Source organism: Mirounga angustirostris, unplaced genomic scaffold, assembly GCF_029215605.1.
Source record: "Mirounga angustirostris isolate CCGP_5_RB_7025 unplaced genomic scaffold, mMirAng1.0.hap1 SCAF_16, whole genome shotgun sequence".
Classification (NCBI taxonomy): Eukaryota; Metazoa; Chordata; class Mammalia; order Carnivora; family Phocidae; genus Mirounga; species Mirounga angustirostris.
In genome coordinates this window covers 29,498,056-29,514,981 of record NW_026991724.1, presented here as the reverse complement: position 1 = coordinate 29,514,981, position 16,926 = coordinate 29,498,056, and the positions used below count along the sequence as shown (strand labels likewise).

The window sequence follows — 16,926 nt, the reverse complement described above, 5'->3', positions numbered from 1 at the left end:
TTTATTTCCGTTTAGCAGTGATGACAGAATGTCATAGTGAAATGACTTCAAAAGTCATTTTTCCCCACTGCCCTGGTTCTGCAGCCTTGTCCCTTGAGGGCTCTTCCATTGTACAGTGTTATTAATTCTGCTAACTTTCAGACTTCATTGCTGACAACAGGCCTCTTGGCTTTCGCAGCCTATTACATTAAATTTCCCATCAAACCATGTCAGCCTCTGAGGTCACAGATTTCGAGAGAAGCTTTAGATATTTTGCCATCTGACTTCACGGGCAGGTGTTTTCTAAATTGCTTTTAGGTTTGTTTTTCCAGTGTCAGAAATCAGATTGAACCTATTTAAAAAAACTCAGACGGTGAGCGCTCATCAGGGTAAGAACAAAGCGGAGTTTGAGGCACGCCTGAACTGGAGAGTGTGCGTGTGCGTGTGCGTGTGTGTGTGCGCGCGCGCGCCCGCAAACGTGCACTTGTATTTCGGTTGACCTTTCAAAGGGAAAGCAAAGCCTTCCAACCAGACTTCATCCCCGACCCCACCCGGTGAGTAGAGTGTCTTGTTGACGATCTGTTTTTCTAACACTTACTGAAGCCCCCAAAGACGGCGTGGCTGCCCTGGTGAACAGAGCTATGCGCCACTGACCTTGACTTTGGAGGGATCTGTGAACCCGTGGAGTGGCATTAGAAGGTGGCCCTGGTTGAGGACTAGCATGTCTTCTTGCAGGGTCCTCGAGCGAGTTTCAGGTGGCCATAAAAACGCAGTGTTTGTTTTGGTGGGTTAGTTTGGGCCTGCTGTTGTGGGATGCCAATCAAGGAAACGCAGAAACCTTCCTCCCCAGCAACATGGCCACGGGCACCACGTTGCTGTTGGAATTACATTCGGAAGGAGGCCTGTGGAGGGAAAGGGAACTGGGGGCTCCCTTTAAAAATAGAAGAGAAATAAACGAGCTGCTGTGTTTTTGAAGCCGTCAGTTCGTGAAAATGATTAAAAATCATTTGGCACACCCACTGTACCCTCGCCGTCATTATTGACGGTCAGTTCCAGCTAGTATTTCTGCTCTAAAAAAAATGACAGTGTTAAAAGCTCTGCCATTGCTGTTGGGATTTCCAGGGCCGGCACTTAGCAGCCTTGGGGTCCCTTCACTGAGTACCGGATGTGTGCTCGGGAGTCGAGGAGGAGGGGGGACCTCCTCTCTGGCTTCCTCGGTGACAGGTGTTAAACACTTGGGCGCCTCACCTGGGAGCAGGAGGCGGCGAGAGCTTGGGCGCCTTGCCGGAGACGCTGCGGTTCACGCTGGCCTTGCCCCCCTTTTTTCTTTATCATTTCTGGAGCCCCTGCAGGCTGCCCTGCCCTGAGCCCCCCATGAGCCGGGCCTCCGTGCGGGAGGAGGTGCTGAACCAGGCTGGGGCCCGAGAAGGATGGGGAAGGCGAGGCCGTGTCGCTGTTCTGTTTCCCCTGCTAGCAGCCAGAAGGAGAGAGAATCATTTGTGGCACTCTGGGGACAGTTTTGTCACCCTGACAGTAATGCTGTTATGCGGCGGCTTGACACACAGGATGAATCCATAAAGACAGATAAGTAACTGCAAAAGTGGCTGGGGATCAGGCTGAGTGCCACCACTCACCTGCAGTGACAAATAGATAGTCATGAAGGATTGGAAATCCTGCCCAACACGGAGATCTGTCAGCAGAGAGATGGAGTGCAGTCCCGGTGACAGAGGCAGCTGGAGGAAAGCGTGCGCGCGCACATGCGCGCTCCTGCAGGGGGTGCGAAGGGGTGAACTGCAGAGCTTGGTTTGGGGGTGGGGGCGGGTGGCCAGGCTTTCCTGGGAGGGGGGTGGGATGCTGGTGCAGGTGAGAGCAAAGGATTTCAACTCTGTTTTCCTTGGTGAACTGGAATTGTGGGTCTTGGGTCTCTTTATTGGTAGGTTCAGGCATATTTGGTTAAGAAGACTGTGCTTCGTTTCCGTTTTCCCTGGGATTTTTTTCATACCAATAGGGGTCCCCATCTGCAAATGAAATGAGTCCAAGTTTTGATAGTTAGCAAAATATTACTGCTAAGCTTCTGGTGTCAGAGACACCAGGCAAAGGGCAGGCGGAAGCAGGGGGCCGCGTATTTATCTTTTATGTTGGAAAGGTTTGTTATTTCTGGTTGGGAATCTGCTTTTCTTCAATGGTAGAAATTCTGAGGGACATCGCTGGAAAAAACAAGCCGTGGGCTGGATCTGCTGTCTCCCACTTGGGTTTGAGATCCAAACAGCACTGCGTCCCGCAGTCGTGAATCTCACTGTTGATAGATGCAGAATACGCTTTGTTTTCATTATTCTCTAGGTCGTGAATGCCTGGCTGTGCCCTATGAGATTCCTGGGAAGTTATGGAATAGATTTGAGGTGAAAATAAGCATAAATGGTGAGAGTAAAAGCTCCTCGGGTCACTGTCAGGGGTTGGGACAGAAGCCTCGAGATGTAGCACAGCCATTTAGAAACTCTTTTCTTTCTTTAACCTGCCGAGAATATTTTGGCCCCCGGGGATGAGCATAAATATATTGAGGACCCAAAGGTTTCAGACAGGATGGGTCCTGTGTCTTACATGCATTTTAGCAGGAGGTGGGAATGGAAGCAAACCAATATCCAAGCATCTGTTTTCTGTAACAGTGACCAGGATTGTTAGCATTAATAAGCTGGCTGCATGCGGGGTACAGAGGATCGTCTATCAAGTCCTTGTTCTGACTGTTTTTAATGTAATAATTAAAAAAAAAAAAAAAAGGACTTACAGTATCCAGCTTCTTCTCCCCCTCCCTTCGAATGAGTCCTCTTGCCATATTCCTGTGCTGTCATCTTTGGCCACCTGCCTTTGTCATAGGTGGAAATGTACTTGATCTAGCTCAATTGTACTTACTTTTTACTTCTGGGAACTTAACATGGGGTACTCTTGTATCTGAAACTCTGTTTCCTCCAGAATGGTTTTGTGTAGCTCCAACTATTACAACTACTGTTACTATTACTACTTCTGTTTGAGGGCTATGTACTTGAGCATTTACTCTCCTGTCGAGGCGGGCCCTCGCCACTTTGTATTTCTTTAGAAAATCCTGGGCCCTGCTTGTTGGTTTTAAGATACTTTGTTTTAGCTTATAATTTTTGGAGGCTAAGACTGTTCTGGGGCAACTCAGCTATAATGAAAACATTTTTTGTTTTGACCCTAGGTTCTCAGTGTGACATGTTTTGACCCTATCATTCTAACCATGATTTAAATTCTGAATTTCCAGGAGCCTTATTAAATATGTCAATTTGTGCACCAGAATGGTAAATGTTCCTGTGAACTTTGACTCCTAAAGGAAACTCTATTTCGAAAGAATAAAAGATTTTCCTGATAAATATGTTCCTCATTTTGGACTAATACTTTCAGTCTGAGTGCTGGAATGGGGAAGGGCCAACCCATTGCCTGGCCCCACTTGCTACCTCATTCGGGGATGCGATTTTACAACCCCCGGCATTAGATTTTTATTTTGCCAAGATCACTTTCGCAATGGGATATAAATCTCCTGAGTGCACGCCTGATTACGTAGGCCTGCACGTGAATAAGAAAGAGAGTGAACCACCTGCCATCACGGGAGTGCCCAGAACCATGCCAGATAGCTGGCACTCAGTAGGCTGACAGGAGCTCTGTGGCTGTTTTTCGTAACTTGGGAGCTAAGGTCACCCTCCCTCCCAGGGCCTTTGCGATGAAATGCAAGCCAGGGGTCTTGCCCCAGCAACGTATCTCCTCACTTTGATTTGCGCAGACGCTCTTAGAAGTTGTCTGCCTCCCGCCCGCCTGTCTCACCGGATGGCCATGGCAGGGGGCGCCCCAGCCAGCGAGAGCTGGGTGCGAACACTTGTCACAGTTACTCTTTCTGTTGTCCTTTGCTGCTGCTCAGTGTGTGTGCCAGCTCTGGTCAGGACCCTGGGTACTAGCATTTGTCAATACAAAAGTGTCCCGTGATGCTAATACCCTCCCTCAGTTTTAGCTCCAAACCCACCATCTCCAGGAGAGCACTTCGGGAGAGAAATTTCTCCTGTAGGGTTTAACTTATCTGGTTGTTGACTCTCCCTTTGTTCCCCAGGTCGAACTCTTCAGAGAAAACTGAGCAACCTTTCATACTTTCCCAGGAATGGAAAAATTGTTTTGGTAATAAGATACAATTTTAAAAGATGGATATGCCCAGCCCATTTCGCATCGGGCCCATCATCATGTGGTATTACCTCCGCCTCCTCGAAGTCCTCCCCACCGTCCACCCCTGGTCTGAGCGGTCACGAGGACCTTTGGTGTGTTTGGGGCCCGTGGGCCAGCAGCAAGCACCTTTAGAAACGATCAGGAGGAGACCTGGCTCAAAGAACTTACCCAGCCGTGCTCTTTAGAGCTGACTAACCACTTTTGCACACGTTCTTTCTCTTGAACATAGCAGTGGTACGGTTTTACCATGGGGCACCTCGGAGGTGGAGAGACCCCACTGCCAAGTGGCTGAGCTGCCACTCACCATAGCACTTTTGCGGTCCTGGGAGACACTGGGCATTGTTTTCCTGAGTCCTTACAGCAGTCCGTGTGCACTAACGAGGTGGGACAGGTGATGATGTCCCACTTTGTAAGCGGGGAGGCTGACGCTTAGTGAGGCTGACTGGCCCTCTTGGGGACACAGCAGGTAAGGAGTGACACAGTTGGGAAACGTACCCCAGACCTTCCTCCTCTTAGACCCACACCCCTTCCATTACACCAGGACTAACTCCACAGTCCAGAAAAATCTCAAGAACAAAGCTACTCTGAAGGTGCCGTAGAGCCTCACCCTTCATAGGATTCCAAATTCCTATGACAGCCAAGCTGTAGTGCCCTGGGGGAAAACTCCGGAAGGGAAGGTCTCCCTTGGCCGGCTCTTCAGGACCAGGCAAGGGAGGGCGTAGCAGAGGGCCCCACCCCTAGGGCATGCTCACCCACCCAGTTGGCAACACGGAGATGCTGCTGGTCTAGACCCACATCCGGGCACTGCTCACCTTTCGCTGACTCATGCCCGGAGTGTTTGCAAAGTGCACAGGCTGTAACCCAGAGATGGAGCAGATGTACGGAAGAAGAGTGTCAGGCGTTGCTAGGGACCAACAGGCAAGGTGTCCCTGTCAGTGGGGACAGAGCAGACGCTGAAGGCAGGAGCCTGCGCCGTGGAAACCTCCCATCCCCGAAGCGTGTGCTTGGCTGGCAGGGGAAGGCTGCCACCCATCAGACTGGGCTGCATTTGCAAAGGTCAGGCTTTAATTACATGCACAGTTAAATGGAGATACTGTAGAGAGGTCACACTCATATTTCTTTGGCCTTCATTAATGTTATTGCTCTGTCACTTTCTCTCTCCTCGGGTTTGTAAATGAAAGTTCCTTTAATACATTTAAAAGGATTATTTATTTTTAATTGTTTTACCTCTGGAGGGAGAGGTTATTATTTTTTTTTTTTTTTGAGTAGTTAAAAAAAAAAAGAAACAACTTTGCCTATGCATTTCTTGCTAATTTATTTCAAACCCTGTCCTTTTTATAGTCTTATCTACTAATGGTTTTGATTAAAACACAAGCAAAAACCAGCCAACATGAACAGGTTGAATGCCACATCTGTGCAGAAGATAGCAGCTCTCTTATTTATGGCTCCAAGAAATGGAGCCTAAATTAAGCTAGCTATTGCTGGAGAGTGGATAAACGGCCATTATGAATTATCCTTAATTATAGCGGTTTCCTAAACTAATAAACCTGCTAAATCTTTATTGCAAAGGTTAGTTTACGCAGTGCATATAAAATCCGCATGTGCTCCGCATCAGCCACCAGCTGTCTGACAGTGGGTTGCGATTTTAGTGAGTGTTCACATAAATTTTATGTTGGTTATATTAACAGTCAGTCCATATCACTACCCACAGATGCCAGTAGACATAAAAATTGCTCTCTAGTGAGCCTAAATATCCCTAGAAGCTAGTTGTGTCTAATGTTCCATGTATTATTTGTACGTGAAAGCACCAGATTGGAGAGTTATTTACAGATGAATATTTCAATCCAGTTAGTTCATATAGGCCTACTTAGCCTTCTTTGCTGGTTTATTTGTATGCTAAATAATTCACCAAAGGTTCTTGTTTACTTTCTATAGTAGTTTCTATGAAATGCAAACAAGGGAGCCAACTTTAGGTGTTCAAAAGGCTAAGCAGCTCTGTGTTTAGATGCAGGTCAGAGCAGCAAAGGGGGCCTTGCCCATGGGCTGTCACTCACCTTTACACATCCTTCTTTCTTCCTTTCTTCCCCCACTCTTCCTGCTCCAGATATAACTGGAGCTTGCTGCTTTCATAGGAATTTTTGGCTGGGCTATCTTTAGTCTAAATTTATCTTTTTCAATACCTGCTATATGCTACCTTCGGCTTGCACAATTAACCACCCAACGCCAGCAGCAAAGAACACATTCTTGGCTTGGAGAAGCTTCCCCACAGTCCTCCGGGCTGACAAGAATAGGTCAGTTCTCTTCTATTGAAATGCCCTTGTTTTCTTCCCTTTTTTTTTTTTTTTTTTTTGCCTTTTCCTTTTCTTTTTCTTTCTTTTCTCTCCCATGATTTTTTTTTTTTTTTCCTGGTGCATTTCCAAATCTTAAGATTTGAAAGGACAGCAAATAGGACCTTTCTCTTTTCCTGGAAAGCCCCGAGCCAGCCTGACCCCTGTCACCCTGAAGGACAGAAGAGCCAAGTCCAGCTCTAAATGATGTAGCCTTTAGCAGCCCTCAGAATATCTGTTCACCTGGGTGGGAAGGATCATTGTTTTCTGGTGAGGTGACAGTTACCTGACCCTATTGTTCACATGTCCCCATGGCTCCGTTTATATGTGAGAAATATCTATCTGCCCCTACATTTTGCAAATGTTTATGATCCTAAACATTTGCCCCTAAAGAGATTGGAAAATAGCCTCCTTCATTTTCAGCCCGGCGCTGCCAAGATCATGAGAGAGTTCAATAGCAGTGCTAACTTTTTATTTAATAATATTGATTTTATCATTTTTACTACTTACAATGGGGATTGGTCGGCTGATAGTTATTTGACCTCCCTTTGTGCATGGCTGTGGAGTGCTTCGTGAAAGCTATTGACATATATCTCTCTTCCCCCACTCCTCTTCCAGTGGCCCATCTCGGCAAATAACATTGAGATGCAGTAACTGTTCCCTGATATTGATTTCAGATTGTGTTCATCACACCCTTCCCGGGGCCAGGCCAAGAGCAGCAGTCCTGGTTCTGTAAACCCTTGACTACTTCAGGCTGAAGTATCATTTCCACCTTCCAAGCAAGAATATCAACCATATATGTTTCAAAAAAAAAAAATTACCCAGGAAAATGAAAGTGTGTTTTGATCTTGATTATTTTTTACGCATATATCATTAAACTGATCTCTTCTAGTTTTATGTTGGGCTTTTTCTGTAATTTTTTTTTTTTTTTTTTCCCTTAAGGAATACTAGGAGATCCGTGGTTCCCTGAGCTGGTAGGAGGAACTCTGATTATATTTTAAGCTTCTGGGATTCAGAGTTTGGCACACTCAGCCAGACCCAGGGCCTCTTTGACCTTCGGTTCTCAGCCAGCTGGGGTCATTCTCACCACCTGGGCCTAAAAAAAAAAAAGTTCCATGTTTTGCCACCATGGAGTCAGTTGAGATGGCAGCACATTTAAAAGAACCCGAGGTTTAACGTTCAGGGGGCAGCCAGCCTAATCCAGTGATTATAATCACTTTTATCCATAGGAAGGACATGACACGTAGTCTGGGTGGATTTGCATACTCATTGAGAAAAACACCAAGCACAGAGCAAATAATACTGGAATCCTAAGTTTTATAGGCAAAAAAAAAAAAAAGGCAATAGAGAATCTGCACCAAGAGTGATTATATCTGGGTGATGGGACTGCAGGTTATTTATTTTGTCTTCGGGCATTTCTACATTTTCTAAATTTTCTTTTGTAGTTAGAAAAAAAAAAATTCCACTCAGAAGTGTTATTTTTGAAAATGGAGAGGTTACTAGAAGGATTGGAACTCTCCAGAAGATCCCCGACCGCCAGAGTGAATGCATTAGCCGAGGTGGAGATTAACTGACTCAGTGCCGTGCTAATCTTGACTCTGAGAGAAGCAGGACAGACATCGCTCCCATACCAGTGCACCTGCTAGTTCTTATTTGGTGAAGCCACTGGGGATTGTGCTAGGCTTTGCCACTGAAGTGTAAGCGCAAACCAGTTAGGAAGGAGGGCTTTGGAGTCAGACAGACCTGGGTTTGATTCTTAGTCCTTTCTTTGACCAGCCATGACTTCGAGCGAGCGACTTAACATTCTCTGTACCTCAGTCTGCTCATCTGGAAAATGGGTTATTTGAGAGACTTAACTGCCACAGTATATGTAAGCTTATAACATACCGCCTGGCGTCTAGTAAGCAGTCAGTAAGTGGTAATTTGCATTGCTGGCATCTGTATAGCAATTTCCTCATCAAACCAGAGCCATAATGGGAATTAGCATAGTCGCAGTCTGCGATTTTTTTCTTTTTTTTCCTCCATAAGCCCAACTGGGACTCAATTAAGATCTATCCAGTGTCTAATACATGTCAGATTTCCAGGACAAACCTGATTGCGTATAGCACTCTTTGATTAGAGGCAATTCGTTTTTAAGTGCATATCTAAACAAAATTTTGGCTGAATGTTTTTGGGAGGATTTTTAGAGAAATAAATGTTTCTATCAGGAAAAGAAGTTACAGGTCTTTAATTAGGGTTCTGAAACCCCCAAACACAGGCACACGCACAGATGCATGCACGCATGCACACACACACACACACACACACACCCCGCCTTTCTCCAGCAAGAATTCTTCCAGAGCAACGCTAGAAAACGTAACAGGAGCCTTTAGAATATTACCTTAGTTTTGTTTCAGGGCCAGTTGTGCTCTTCTCGAGCATTTTCCATTTGTGTGGTCGGAAACACTTCCTGAGACCTCGGGTGGCGTCGGATCCTTCCCTGCAGGCAGCCATCTTCAGGACTAAAAGCAGAGCATAAAAAGCAGCTAAATTAGAGCCTTTACACAGTTGCTGGAACTGGCTTAATGAGAGACAGCGAACATTTTGCAGGCTACTGAACTTCTGAAATGTGACAATCCAAGCAAATGAAATCATGGTACCTTTCATTGTAGTTTAATTGGACTCAAACTTGGCACGAGGGGCTGCTGAAAGCTGTATTCAATGAGATAGACAGGAATTGTACAACAACTAATTCAGCCCACACAACACATCTTACAACTGTCCAAGCTCCACACTGTGCTCAGGACTGACTCTCGTGGTCAAGAGAGGGAGAACGGCCGTGCATAAAAGCCGAGATCAGAAGGCAGACCCAGTCCTGGCATGGTGAATGGCATACCTGTCACCGTGAGTTATGCACTTGAAATAACTCAGCCTCGTGGCAGCCAGTCCAGGCCAATTTATTTTAAAGAGGCAAAAAGGAGTGAAACAAACTTGGGCCCTCTCTTCTGCCTGTTAGGGTGTCAAGATATCAGTGTCAGGGAGTCCTCTTACCAGAAGGGTGAGGGTGAGTTGAGCATAAACACGAACAAGGAGGGAAGTAGGCATGGGCCTCCCATTGAGTGGAGCGAAATGGGAATCCCGGTCGAGTAACCCAAAAAGCAGGAAATTACCCGAGCTGTCAGGAAGGGGACCAAAATCCTGTCAAGCAACAGTAAAGGGAATGGGAACCACGGGAGGGAAAGGTACGTTGGGAGGGGGGATGATGGGAAGACGCAGATCGTTTTAGGATGGGCATGTCCCGAGCCTGGAGGCCCTGGAAAGTTCAGAAGGGGATCTTGGCTTCCTTGTTCTGTTCGCGCATTGCATGAGTTCCCCGCCCCGCCCCCCTGGGGTGGAACGGACTCTGTAATTCCAGCCTCTTCTGGTCTGACCGTCCCACCTACCACTCGAGTCCACGTCCGCTGTGGTTATGGTTCTGGGTTTAGCCAGTAAGGCTGGGAGAGTGGACAAATTGGGTGCCTGCATGTAACGGGCCATCTTGGACATTGATTTTTGAAGGTTCATTAGATAAATGCTGACATCACAGATTGATGTCTCTTTAAACCAGTACCTAGCGCAGGACCATCGAGGGAATCAAAAATATTGATGTAACATGTTTGAGTAGAAGGCTCACTGGAGAATTCCCGTGCCTAAATGGGATCCATCAATTTAGGCTTTCTTTAATTATTCTAATTTCTGTGCGCTGCATCAGGCGGGGAGTTTGTCTGCAGGAACTGGTTTTTATGGGGAACGCTGCTCCCACTTTAGGCGCCAAGGAAAGCCAGACAGGGGGCGCGTGTCTATTTTTCATTGTTGTTCGAGCTGCTGTTTAGTAATTAAAATTTTTGATCATAGCCTAATTTTCCCATACAGTGTGGCCATGGAATTGACAAGGGACTGATTAATGGGCCGACCCTGGGGCCAGGAGGCTGCTAGGTTGTTCTCTTGTGGAAGGCATGCTGGCAAAATAAAGTTGATGGTTTTGTTTGTGTTTAACCCTTCACCTTGGCACTATCAATACATTGAAGACATCATTTGTATCTGCAAGTGTTTCTTTAATTAAGACCTTCTAAAAATCTTTCCTATTGATTCATTCCATTATCCTATTGATTAACTGCAGTGGATCATGTACTTGGTCTTCAGCGGAAGGTAACAGTCTCCGCCGTCTGTCATGACTATAGATGCAGACCACAGGCAGCTAGCATCCAGCGCCCAGGGCTGGCAGGAGTGCCTGGCGTTCTAATGAGGCGTCGGCGGTGGCTCGGTGGGGCTTGCTGAACACCACTGAGAAAGCCAGTTGTCTCCTGCTGGAGGGGTGGCCAAGCATAAAGCGTTCCTTCCAGTTATTTATACCGCAGCCGCTTAGCGAGCAGTGTGTGGAGATGGGGTGGGGGGTCCTGGCAGGCTTGCATGGGGGATGGGGACAGAGGATTCTGCTCTGCATCTGAACTGGGAAATCTGGAGCTTTGAAACAAAAAGCAAACCCAGAAATCAAGATGCCAGGCTTGCTTCCGAGACAGGCTGTCCATCTTCCTTTGCCCCCACCCTAGCTTTGCCCCGGCTCTAGCTTTGCCCCCGCCCTTATGTTAATCAGCCGGCTCCCAGACAGGCTGCAGGTGCCACAATGGGCTTCCTGTTTGAGAGGAGCTCCCCTCTGCCTGGCTCAGAAGAAAGAGCGGGCCGCTGTTGTACCTCCTGCCGTTGGCCTCGGATCTAAATCATCCCCCGGTTTTAAAAATTAAGAAACCTGTGGCTGAATTAGCTCTTTAAACTTGGTGTTTTGAAATATTCCTGAATGTTGACAGTCACAAAGAATGCTCCTGGCTGGGGTTTGAGGACAGAAGGACTTTGGTATTGTGGGATATGCAAAATTACATGAGATCGTGCACTCAAAAAAGAACGGAAAGCACCCAGCACATAGTAGGTGCTTTCTCAATACATCAATAATTGTTGACCTGCCAACGGTTTCTTTTTCTCCTCCCATACATGTCCTGTTGCATCCCCCATGCCTTCATCCTGCAACTAGACCAGAGCAGATGGCTTTCTCAAGAGTCAGGATGCCTCTTTACCCAAATGGAATCCAGTAGAAAAGAAACAGTGTAGAAGCAGGGCTGATGGACAGGAGCTAGATTAAGTTAGAGAGTAAGATGGCTCTCTGTTCTCTTTAGTAAGTGGATGCATTAATTTTTACTCTCAGAGTGAGAGGTCCTAAGACTTTGAAGCATCTCACCTCAGCAAGGTCATAATGGTCTTCATGGTCAAGCTCGGCCTGGGTTTTCAGTAATGCCTGTGGTCCCCGAGTTCAAGCCAGTGGCTTCTTTGTCCCTGAGAAAGGAAGCAGAAAGCGCCCCCGGGTGTGGTTGGGGGTTGAGAAGGTGGGAATGGGAAAGCTGGTGGTTGCCAGAACTCTTTTTTTTTAATATGAGTATTTAAAATAAGCATTTCCACCCTTATAGAACTTTAAAATCAAAATCGAGTGCAAATTCATGGCCGATTTGTGTTTCTCCTATCGGCTGTTATTAATTGCCAGTTGTTTGTGCCAAACCAAATGCTCAGTTTCCCTTGGCACCAAATTTCATGTTTTGGGTGTCCTACATTCTGTCCAGTGGGTTAACATTGTATAGTGGACGAACTGTTTTCTCAGGCCAGGGACCTGACCATCCCAACTGCCAGTTCTACCCTTGTAAACTTTTGCAAATGCCTCATTTCCACATTTCTGTAAAATATGTCGTTGTGTAGATACTCCAGACTCTTCTCCAAAAAAGGAAAGAAACTTACTTAGATCTACATGGACTTTTCATAAGGTAAATTATTTAGAAAATCATAGTAACATTTTTAAGGCTCAGTACTTCTGAGTTTGCTTTTTCAATGAGCATGTTTTAAGTTAAGATATTTTATCTGTGCTAATTAAAATTATTTTTTGAAAATCGAGAGAAGTATAAGACAGAAAAGAAAAACCTCCTATAGTCCCCACCACCTTACGATAACCACCAAGAATGTTTTTGTGTACTGTCTTCCAATCTTTTTTCAGTGCATTTATATGTACATATATATATTTATATATATTTTTAAAGCAAAATTTGGGCCATAGTATTTTATAACCTGCCTGTTTTCACTTCCTGTATCACAGGCGGTTTTTCATTTCTTTAAACTTTCCCTGGGAACATGATTGTTAATAGAAACTTGTATAAATATGCCGTCTTTATTTAATTTTCCTCCTACTGTTGGACATTGAGGTTGTTTTCCTCTTTTTCCCTTATCATATGAAATGCTGGGATGAATATCCTTGTCTGAGCATTTTATGTGAATATTTATCACCTTCGGATAAATTCCTTGAAATTGAATTGCTGGGTCAAAGGATGCACACATTTTTAAGGCTTCTGACACATATTACCAGAATGTTCTTCCAAAAGGTTGAACCAATTATATAGTCTCCCGCAGCAGTCTGTGAGCATGCCTGTTTTCCTGCACCTTCCCCGGCACTGGAAAGTGTGTGTGTGTGTGTGTGTGTGTGTGCGTGTGTGTGTGTGTGTGCGCGCGCGCTTGCAAACTGTTTCAGTTTCATAGATTAGGAAAACAGTGTCTCCTTGGCTGCATTTACATCATTTTGATTACTAATGAGGTAGAGGCTTTTTCTCATATTTAAGTAGCTATTTCTGTTTCTTCTCTTGTGAAATAATTTATCCGTGGCTTTGCCCATTTTTATTGGAATGTTTGGCTTTTTCTAATTGATTTGAAGAATATTTTTCTTTTTTTTTTATTATTATGCTATGTTAATCACCATACATTACATCATTAATTTTTTATGTAGTGTTCCATGATTCATTGTTTGCATATAACACCCAGTGCTCCATGCAGAACGTGCCCTCTTTAATTACAGGCCCATTTCATAGATAATCAGATTAGGTTGTTATAATCAGGTTGGATTTTTCAGGTAGATGTTAAGCAATATTTGGAATATCTGTTGATAATGGCAATGTCTTGAATGTACTTCTCACTTTTTAAGAAATAGTGAGTTTTGGTCTGATAAAAAAGATATATGAAAAAGAATCTGACAGTGTCAATCCAGCTTGAGTTAACTATCCCAGGATACTACCAGCATTTTATTACAGTTGTCAAAAAAAAAAAAAAAAAAAAAAGAAACCAACAATTTTATTGTTTTGATTATTGAGATCCAGCCACAGATCAACTGAGCAATTAAAATCTCTAAATAACATTCTCTGAATTGTCAAACAAAGGATTAGTTCCCAGTGGAAAGGACTTTTTTAAAGAGGATAGTTTTCTCTGTAATGTCTGTGTCAGTAGATGGTTGCACTAATTGGAATATACAGAAATATTTTACCAGTTTAACAATGCACGACATCCTAATAAGATTGTGATGACAAGCTTTTCTTTTTATGAAAGGTGATGTTACTGCATGCTTCTAATACACATGGGCTCATGTGTCTTCTTATGACATGTTATAAATGAAATTTTTAGGAGAAATTAATCTGTTTTAGTAAATCTTTCCTGGATGTGAAATGATTTTTTAAAAGCAGGACAACAGATCTTCAATTTCTGTTGTTTTTCTTTAAGTACTTGGAATAATATATTTTAAGGAATCTTGGGGTTGAATAGAAAGGGATCACAATTAAATGCATATTAAATTGCTCATTCCAAATCCCACTAATCTACCACGAGAATATGTGAAGCCAGGTTCTCCTGTCTTCCCTAGTTCAGGTGGCTGGCTGAGTGCAGGCTTGGGACAGTTAATGACAATCTTCCAAGACAAGCAGGACTTAACATCAATATCCCTCTCCCTGATAATCTATATACTCTGGAGGTGGTGAGCTCTGGCAGGGTTTTGATGATTTTATGATGGCTTGTGTATATTTACAGTGTGTTTAAAATACTCTTTTTAATTATCATTTGAGTGACAAAGCTTAATCTTTCGATCTTTATCTGCACCTCCTGGTGATGTATGTTTGTTAGGTAACTAAAAAGCGGGAATTTAGCAAAGCCAGAGCTTTATGCCAGTAATAAGGCTGAGGAGTCAATAGATGATTAACCTGCCTTTCTCCTCTTCTTGAGAATAAAGGAGTCACTTTATAAAATCTTTGAAGGTGGCCCAGATTTTTCAAAGCAGCATCCTAGAAACATATAATAGCTATACAGAAATGAGCAACATCTGAACAGCACAAAGCAAGCATGTATGGAAAAGAATATCAGAACATCATTTGAATACTGTTTTCAAACACACTGATATAACTGTTGGTAGCCTATGACACAGACCTTGAAACTGTCCATGTCCTATGTATTTTATATATACATATCTGTTTGTTTCTGCATGTTTACACACATCTGTATATTGTATATACATAAATACCATGTATGCTGTGTATATATTATATACATATAAATTATCATATAGAGTTAAGCAACCTGCATGATTGGATACTGATATTTTGTCAGATTTTGGAGGCTAAATAAATAGGATACAATCATTATTTAGCTTGTCAGAGCCATTCCTTAAGATGCCTCCTTGGTATTATTTCATTTGAAACAGGATGAAAGGCTAGGATTAATATTCCTTGCTGCACATAAGTAAAGGCGTGTGTGTTAGTAATGGATGCTTAGGATTTAGAATTAAATATTGAAACTCTGTCTTAATTTTCCAGAATGATGAGGCACCACCATTGCCCTTTCCGAAAGCCCTTGTTTCTTATAACAGTTGGTCAAAATTTTAAGCAAAAGCAGAGCAAAACAATTTCAGTTAGCCAGCCTATGTGGTTATTGGCATGTGTAATTCACTGGTAAAGTTATGAGCATCATCGTCGTTACGTATAAAGGAACTCCAGGCTGCCTAAGGTTCCTCTCAAAGAAGTCTTAAAAATCAGGGATTGATCTGCAGATTCAGGAGGATATTAAAAGCTGCTGTTGTGCCTGAATAAGATGAGCATTCTATATTAGACTGTACTGGAGATGGCCCTCACATGGCCAGGTGATTTTATTGACATCTCAGAACTAAGGACCATAAATTCTGCTATCAGGCAACATACTATCCTGAGAAATGGACATCATAAATGCTGGAGCTGCCTTTGGCAGCCCAGTAGACACAGCATGGAGTCAAATAAAGCATTAAACCCCAGACCAAGCCCAACACCTACAGAGCTGTCAACCTATTTTAGCCTTGATATTGGTCAGCTTGGCTGCCATTGGTAAATCGTCCATTCTCTTGAGCAGTTTTTCTCTAGCATTACGTATGACCAAGTATGCATCCCTAGCCACCTTGCCCACCAAGCTGCTAACATCAAGGTGATGCTTTTCATAGGGTTGCCACTTTGAAATTTAGGCAGCAGTAGGACAATGTGGAGTTTGTGCCAAGAGGCCAGCTAGACAGGAGAGAAAGCTTGCTGAGTCCCCTTCAGTCAGGCAGGCAAGTGTCCACGTTCAGAGAAATCTTCAGAGGCAGAGGATGGTATCTGAAAAAAGCAGATAGCAAGGGCACACACAGGTAGGTAAGGGGTTGGGTGTGGGGAGCTGAGTCCGCAGGAAGAGGCAAGAAAGGTCTAGAGGCCAGAATGGCAGGCAGTTGGATCAAGAGTCCAGATTAGTGGATTTGGGAGGAGAAGATCAAAGACTCAGACCAAAGTTCTGGGCCAAAAGGGGTCAGGAGACCAGACCAAAATGTCTTAACAATAAAAAGCAGAAATCAAATTAAGAGATGGGCAGTGATGTACCAAGGGTGAGCAGCGGGAACTGTCCGCCCAGCTCTACCTCTCCCCACTCCTTGCTGGCAATAAAGCCTGCATTGTCTGTAGAAGATCTAAAAACAATAATAAAACTGACAAGAGCCAGTCTGCTTTTCATTATCACCATTTTCTGTCAGTTCTAAACAACACCAGTGATAGAGGACTCCTCTCTACAAAACTCTTTTGTTGATCTCCTTTCTACACAATTTCTGAATTATTTGTGAAGCTTTCTAATATATATATTTATTATTTTATATATATTTTTAGATTATATATATTTCTAACATATGTTATACTATATATATGTAGGCTTCAAATTAGCACATTTTTTTAAAAGATTTATTTATTTATTTTAGAGAGACTGTGTGAGCCGGGGGGTGGGGGGCGTGTGAAGGAGAGAAAGAATCTCAAGCCGACTTCCCACTGAGCCCAGAGCCCAACGCGGGGCTCGATCTCATGACCGTGAGATCATGATTTGAGTTGAAACCAAGAGTCGGATGCTCAACTGACTGAGCCACCCAAGTGCCCCACATTAGCACATTTTAGTAACATACCCTTTAATAAATGTAGTATTCCACATAGACATTAATTCAGAGGATTCTCAGTTATAGCATCAGCAACCGACACACAAAGACTCAGCTATGCCTGTC

The 16,926-nt window shown here is 44.0% G+C and overlaps 1 protein-coding gene and 1 long non-coding RNA gene across 4 annotated transcripts in view; one reads left to right on the top strand and one right to left on the bottom strand.

Annotated features, from left to right (window-relative positions):
* The window catches only part of FTO (FTO alpha-ketoglutarate dependent dioxygenase), a 415,205-nt gene that overhangs the window by 325,568 nt on the left and 72,711 nt on the right, over positions 1-16,926 (top strand). The window lies entirely within an intron of this gene.
* On the bottom strand, positions 1,915-9,253 carry LOC123855465 (uncharacterized). Its single transcript, XR_006793531.1, has 3 exons — positions 9,167-9,253; positions 8,908-9,028; positions 1,915-1,997 (listed from the first exon to the last, which is right to left on the bottom strand). It is a non-coding gene; the product is annotated as an uncharacterized LOC123855465 (long non-coding RNA).